The following is a 7,724-nucleotide window of genomic DNA, read 5'->3' on the forward strand; positions in this document are numbered from 1 at the left end:
AGATCTATCTTAGGTTGTGTACACACATTCACATGCAGTATTTCCACAGACAAAAGATTGACAAATGAATGAGTGAGCATTGTACACACAGCACCATTCTGTCCTGTGTAGAGGGGAAGAAGGAGGATGTCTGAGTGGCACCCCGCTGTGTTCTCTCCATTGACATTTACAGCCGTCATTCCCCTTGGGCTGTTCATGGATTCATCAGGACGGATCCTTGAATGACATCAGGTGACCGATGTATTATTATTAATTTTATTATTAATATTATTATTATTATTATTATTCTGAATATGGGGGGTGAATGAGAGGGCCGAGTCAAAGGTGACACCAAGACAATGTGCCTGAGGGGAGGGCCGAATAACAGTGTTGTTAACAGTTAGATATATGTCAGGGGGGGATATGGAATTTGAGATACATATGTCATATTGTCGGCCATTCGTATCAGGCGAGAATCATCTGATGTGTGTACATAGCATAATTAGGGTCTTAATAAAGCAGGGTGTGGCTGCACATTGGCCATGATTTATTAAAGCTGGAGAAGATACACTTTCATCAGTGAAGCTGGGTGATCCAGCAAATCTGGAATGGATTTGGTTGTTTGCTAGCAAATGTTCTGAATTCTTGACCAGATCCTTTCCATGTTTGCTGGATCACCCAGCTTCACTGATGAAAGTGTATCCTCTCCAGCCTTGGAGAGCTTTAATAAATCAGGGTCATTGTGTCTTGCATGGTACTGCCTGTTTGTATGGATCCATTTGACATCGGGACAGAAAGTATCTATGGGGTGTCAGCCATGTCTTCTTAATGTTGGGTCTGCCTTGATTTCATGTACAGAGAAATCTTTGTAATCAATACTTGAAACTGCCAACTCGTCTATAAATGCATCCAATCTATTTTTCATAATAAGTGCAGCATGCTTAAGTAAAATGTCAGTGTACTTCCAGATAGTTATTACCACTCACAGACATCATTGTACTTCTTATGACAATATTTACATCTGGTTTTTTTTCTACAAAAGGACAAAGTAAAGGGGCATCAACTACTTCCTAGGCCAGTGTTTTTCAATCAGGGATCCATCTTTAGGGTTCCCCCAGAAGTTTCCAGGGGTTCCTTGAACAATTAACAATTTGTTCCTCTCAGGTCAGTTTAAGTGACACCAATGATTTTTTTGGCTATTTATATAGGGTGACGTTCTTCCCACTGACCAGCAATGTAGGAGGCATTCTTCCCACTGACCATCACACTAATGTACTGTGAGCTGTGTATATTGTGTGATATCAGGACTGTATTTATGCAGATTTTTTAAATGATATGTCACATAATATTATACATTTATCTGTTATTTTTTTGTTTTTGAGTAAGCAAAAACCCTAAAAAAGGACTAAACCAGCTTGAATCATCAAATTCATCAGCTTTTTTTTTTTTGTTTAAACAATCAATTAAAAAACTGCTGAAAATTTTCAAGCGATAGTCAGACAATTATACTGTAGATAAGCACTTTGTAGCTTTTTGGTAAAGAAAATAAAAAGTAAAATGAGTAACCAGAACGAAACTCAGGCATTCTAATCCCCCCCCCCCCCTTGTCATGGAAAGGTTAAACTGCTGGCGTGACAAACAGGCGATGGGGTGTGTTCGGTACATTTGTGAGTTTTGACAATGAGACAATACCTGCATTTCATCTACAAATCTCCTTATCTTCATTACAAAGATTTTTCTAACTATCATCAGCTCAATTTAATTATTTATCAATAACAAAAACTGAGCAGAAAATAAAAACTTACAGGGGTTGTAGCACTATCGACTCTACTATGAGTCTATTTTTTGCCAGCATAGGGACCACATTCCATTACTTCCAGTACTTGTGACACTGAGAAAGGATGTGAAGGTAAATATATGGGAACAGATGAAAGAAAAAATGATAGTGTCATGATCCAATGATCTAGTTTTTGTTCTACATTTTATATTTATGCTGCATATGAACATTGAACAGTTGTATTGTATTTGCTCATTACATATGAAGATCCTGCTTCCTTCTATGTGAGCGGGCTTTATTATTCTCCCCCAGCAGTGAAATTCTATCAAAGTGCTGGTTGATGTTGGCATACTGAATGTATACTGAGTACATTGATGTGCAGGAGGACAATTCTGATGAAGAAGTGCTATGTCCCACATCAGTTAGTCTTTCTGTCATCCTCTCATCTACAATTAGATCGCATTAGCTGACGTCTGCACTTCCTGCTCTCTTACTGGATCTGTGTCACTGTTTTCTGCAATTTTATTTTTTCCAGGTTTACACCACAACTTCACTTATGATAAGATCACCACAGAATTTGCACCTTGATCATTTAGGTTTCAGAGGGGGTTGGGAAACCTTACTGACAGTAAAAAAGTAGAATGATTGGGAATTGATAAAAAGATCAAAAATATGTCCCAATCAGTATAACTGGAAATTGTACCTGGGACAGGAGGACTCCAATCAGCTCTTCAGCAGCCTCTCCACAAAGGTACAATGTTGTCTCAATAGGAAAGGAGAATTAGGAAACACCTCCTCCTGCCTGCAGCAGACTGAGGACATCATCATCGCCTATGTCAATGAATTGAAGCAGAAGAATGTCTTTTTAATAATAAAAGTTGGAGTTTAAACAATGTATAATACAATGTCAGGAATTTATTCATGTTGGTTCGTAAGAAGTATGCAATTCCTTGATAGTATATCATGTAACATACAACATTTAGATGTACAGGGCTCAATGCAACCTATAGAGCTGTCTTGAGGGGTTTTTAATGGGACAGGTAAGATTTTGTATATAATTGTGCCACTATGATGATAATATGCAATAGACTTCTATTAGTTTATTATTAAAACTGCCTTTGCTCCAATCCAATACGACCTGCAGCTGCCCACTGTGATGGATCATTTTTATTACTAGATGCCTCCTAGGGGGTCATTCATCCCACTTCCACTGAGCCCAGGCTGGCATGGATCCACCCCAGTCTACAATATAACTGTAAAGTGAATGTGAAGCAACATAGGCATGAACTCATTCTCTTTGTTCTCTACTAGAATTAGCATGTGCTTCTCCTTATGTACCAATTTGTCGTTTGAGTTTCTCGCTCTACCTGTCTGAGATTCTGAGAGTCTGATACCAAATCACATTTAAAAAAAAATGTATAAATAAATACAGAGCTGCAATATTTGTATCTTGTATATCAGACTGGAGTTAGGCTTGAAAGGATGGAACTCATTTATTGCCCAGCAGAGTGATGGTCCATCCAGTGAATAGTGATTGCAAACGGGCACTTTGCTATTTTTAATAGATCTTCTGGGTTTATTTATTTATAATGCTTAATCTTACATTTTACCATCTACATAATTTCTCAACCTTAGAGGAATCCTTAACAGCAATCTTCAGGCATCAGAAAACCCCACTAAAAAGGAAAAATCAGAGTTCAGTGAGATGAATGCCAATAACATTTCGAGTTGATAGCGTTGGTTTAAAATTCCAATTTAATAGATTAAAAAGAATAAAAAGATCCTGGACATCATGTCACTGGCTGTGTCCAGAATTGGACCCCAAAATTAGACATGCACCATCCAATAAATGGCAAATCAGCAACAACTCAAGGAACCCCTAGCAAGTTTTGGAGGAACCCAAGCATTCCATAGGACCCTGGTTGAGAATGACAGGTCTACAAGTAAAATGCAAATCCCCCCTTTCCCAGAAAATATTGTTCGGTTTTACAGTCAGCACTGGTTCTGCCCAATGACTGTAGGTTTTTGTGTATTAGCAGACCACTGTTCAGGATGATGAGGTTGCAGATTCTAAGATAGCTCAGACAATGGTCATTGAGTCTGTGACAATTAGGCTAGGTACACACGTGCAATAATTATCGTTTGAAAACTAACGATCCACGATTATTCCCGAATATTTTGAACGATCGTGTTCTGCACAATTCTGTACATACTGTAACAATATGATCATTCAAATATAATCCACACACTACATACGATCGTTTGAATGATTCAGGGAGTGACATGTACCTGATAAGGTGTAACACAGAACAATCTACGATCACTGAACGACCGTACACACAATAGATTATGAATGTCCATCGCCCAATCAGATCCGCCGGAACAGTCGTTCACTTTCAGCGAGACTCCTCGTTCATCGGTGTCATTGACCAGTCGTTGTGCACTTTTTTGTTAACAAATATCAAATGATCTTTCGTGGATCGTTCGTTTCCAACGACAATTATTGCACGTGTGTACGCAGCCTTAGGCTTATGCTACGTACACATCAAATTTCTGCTGCTGGAAATGATCTTTTGTGATGGTTTCCAGGGACTGTTTAGATCTATAGAGAGAGAAGGATGAGCAATAGGTATCCCGGTGCATCCAGCAATGCAGTGCTGCATGGATCACTAAATGAAGTTGTGGATAACTGTGTGATGATCACAATTATTTAATGCATGTATAAAGTCTATGTTCACATATGCAGTATTTGAAAACCCCTGGCACTCTGTGTACAGTGATTGTACGTGAATTTGTAAGTGCTTGTCAGCCAATTTCTGCTTGGAATTTATTCAGATTTTCTGCTCTCCGTGCTTTGGGTATCACAAACAAATTCTAAATCCTTCTTTCTTGCTTTGTCCTTCATTGTTTCTTTCAATTGCTTCTGATCTGATCTATGTGATTTTTTTTTTAAGGAGGGTTTCTTAATGGTGACAACAATGGGCAATGCCTGCATTATGTGCGGGATAAAAATAGCCATATAGGTATCAATGGAAGGCTGTGCACAGGTGACAACACAAGGGCACTATTGTTGAATAGGAACAGAACTTTGTCACCTTATACCTTGAAATACTTATAGCAGGATCTTCATGGCGGATCACCAGGGATTATGGTAAAGAAATTTGAAGAATGATAAATAATAAAATCACAGTGTTAATCCTTTTATCAAATTTTCATAATTTTAAATCTACTTTTCCTCCATTGGACAAACCATACAAATTATACAAAATATACGGTTTGCTCTTCAGGTGGTAAACTACAAATCCCAGCATTTTGTTTTGCCTACATCTTAATATTGGTATTCGTTTTTTGGAAATAGTTGCAGTAAATAGTTTGATTTTGACCACAGGGAACACATTTACATCATCCCGATTTATAATATAATCTCTGGAAGTGGTGGAGCCTAAAGAAACGAGAGTGACAGCAGAGGAAAAGGATCCAGGAAATGAAACCAGAAAGTTTTCTGCAGAAGAACTCTGCAGTTTTCTTAGAGACCGCCCTGCCTGCTGTGTAACTGAATCCCTTGTCAGTGTGTAATCCCTGTAGGTATTTGCCATGTTTACCAGCCCAGTGAGCGGGTATGTGCCAGATTCAGGGCACACAATGCTATGTGACTGAATGCGCCTGAATTTGTAATATTTATGATTTAGCTAATGGAACACTTTTCCTACAGTCAATCTAAAACCCAAACTATAGCTCCGTACAGATGTCTGTCGCTGTGATAGTTTCCATGTACATACATCTTCATTCTGATCTATGGAGAAGGGAGGGGAAAGAACAAGCAAGCTACGCCATACTGTGTGATGCACATCGGTCAGTCCTGATCAGTTGTTCATCAATGCACAATAGCAGATTGATGAATGATGTTGGGGAGCCACTGTACACCGTTGTACAACGTTCACCCAAAACAAGCACAACGATTTGTATCAAATGCCAATCATCTGATGTGTGTATGTAGCATTGGATACACGTAGAATAGGGAAGGCTCATATAAGTATTTAATTGATCCATGTGCCGCCCACTGGAGGGATTCATCATTTGATTTGTACTGGTGATCATTGTCACCCGAGCTAAAGGAAAGTGACTGAAGATGCATAGTGTTATAGTTCTCCTCGAGGCAGGAAAAGAAAAGAAATCTTCCACTTCAATTACTTTATTACCTCTTGCTTTCTGTTGTATGAATAGAAAGTAAATCTCTCCAATGAGACACAAGAAGCTAAACAAAAACTTGACAGAGGTTCCAAGGGCCTGCAGTGTACAATTGCTGCTATGAGAGTTGCAAACCCCAAATGATTTGCACACAGCCAAAATGCAAAATATCCCTTTTTGGAACCATGCTATGAATTGCTGCAGCTGCGTACAGCAAGAAATGATTGACAGCCTCTCCCATACACTTGAATAGGAGTGGTAAGAACTGCAGTTGAGCCTGCGGCAGAATATTGCAGATTACCGTGGATCAGAAATTGGTTCTAACTCTTCAACGCCCAACTGATAATCATAAAACACTTTGGCTTGAAATACACTGTGATAAAAGTGTGCTGGTTGAAATAGACGGGTAGAAGGAGAAATTAAAATATGGAGCATTCAGTCGTGCCACAGGCGTGTCTCTACTTGATCTAACAATACAGGTAGTTTTGGTTATAGATAATCTTTATTAATAGACACAGGAGGAGAGGAGGACACGTTACTAAAAATCCTAATTCTGGCCATGAGAGAAAAGTGCCAATATATACAGAGCATTGCAGGTTGCTGTGTATGGATTTGCGTAGCCTCAGATCAGTCCGAATGCCCACTATGGCCCTTGCCCCCTGCCAAAACCCCTACAATAGGCACTTGAACTACAGAAGTAGAGCAATGGAAGAAAGTAGCCACATTTTTGTTTTAGATCATGTGGATTGCCGAGTGTGTGTTCCTCAATTACCGGTATCTGGGGGAAAGATAGCAGCAGGATACACAATGATTCACTAAGATGGCAAGCTTTAGGGATCTGCTGCTAATGCCTTGGTGCCGATACAAGAGCACCCTTTATAGGTTCTGTATGGTCCATGTCTGGAGGAGTCAGAGCTGTTCTGGTGGCACCAACACAATATTAGGTGGTTTTATGGTTTTGGCTGATCAGTGAAACCTAATGAAGTGTGATAGATAGATAAAAATAATAAAATGTAAATCTTTATAACACATCTACAGTAAATATTGAGACCTGGGAACAGTGAGAAGTGCAAGCAACATCCCTAGTCTGAGTAACGTAAGGCAACTGGTGCAGCTGAGGAATTGCAACTGCCAATAATGAAACTTTACTTTCATAAAATTTTAAATTATTGCAGAGCCACAAAGGAGTGAAACCAGCCTTTCTCAACCTTTTTTACATGGGCAAACCCTTCTATAAATACTATATGTACAGCTCACAGTATATAAGCGTGCTGGTCAGTAGAAATAATACTTCTTAATTCGCTAGTCCATTGGAAAGAAAGCCACCCTTACAAATAGCCAAAAAGATCATTGGTGTCTCTGGTATCTGGCCGTAGGTACAATCTGTGGCGATGGATACAATTGCTGACATCAGTTAATAAGCATGAACACACACTATGCTGCATATGGATTAATAAAACTCAGGATTGTAAATAAGCATAGGAGATCTGGAAACTTGCCAAGAATATTGTGCAATGATGTAAAGGATGGTAAAAAGGTTATCAGTGATAACACTAGGCAGAGTATAGCCACTGTCACCTAGATTAGCACTGTGTAGTCCTATCAGGAAGCCTGGGGCCCCTTGCCCGCTCTTGAGTTTTGGAATTACAGGGACTTTATTGTGTAAAAAACAAACAAAAAAAAAAAAGAGTTTTGGAATTACAGGGACTTTATTGTGTAAAAAACAAACAAAAAAAAAAAAAAACACAGAAACATGCATGAAACCTTTAAATACAGCAAG

General features: G+C 39.0%; 1 long non-coding RNA gene across 1 annotated transcript; it reads left to right on the forward strand.

Moving 5' to 3' along the window:
• Positions 1-107: 107 nt before the first annotated feature.
• Positions 108-2,633, forward strand: LOC140324964 (uncharacterized). Its single transcript, XR_011919606.1, has 2 exons — positions 108-231; positions 2,292-2,633. It is a non-coding gene; the product is annotated as an uncharacterized lncRNA (long non-coding RNA).
• The last annotated feature ends 5,091 nt before the right edge of the window (positions 2,634-7,724 follow it).

This window comes from Pyxicephalus adspersus, chromosome 2 (genome assembly GCF_032062135.1).
Source record: "Pyxicephalus adspersus chromosome 2, UCB_Pads_2.0, whole genome shotgun sequence".
NCBI lineage: Eukaryota > Metazoa > Chordata > Amphibia > Anura > Pyxicephalidae > Pyxicephalus > Pyxicephalus adspersus.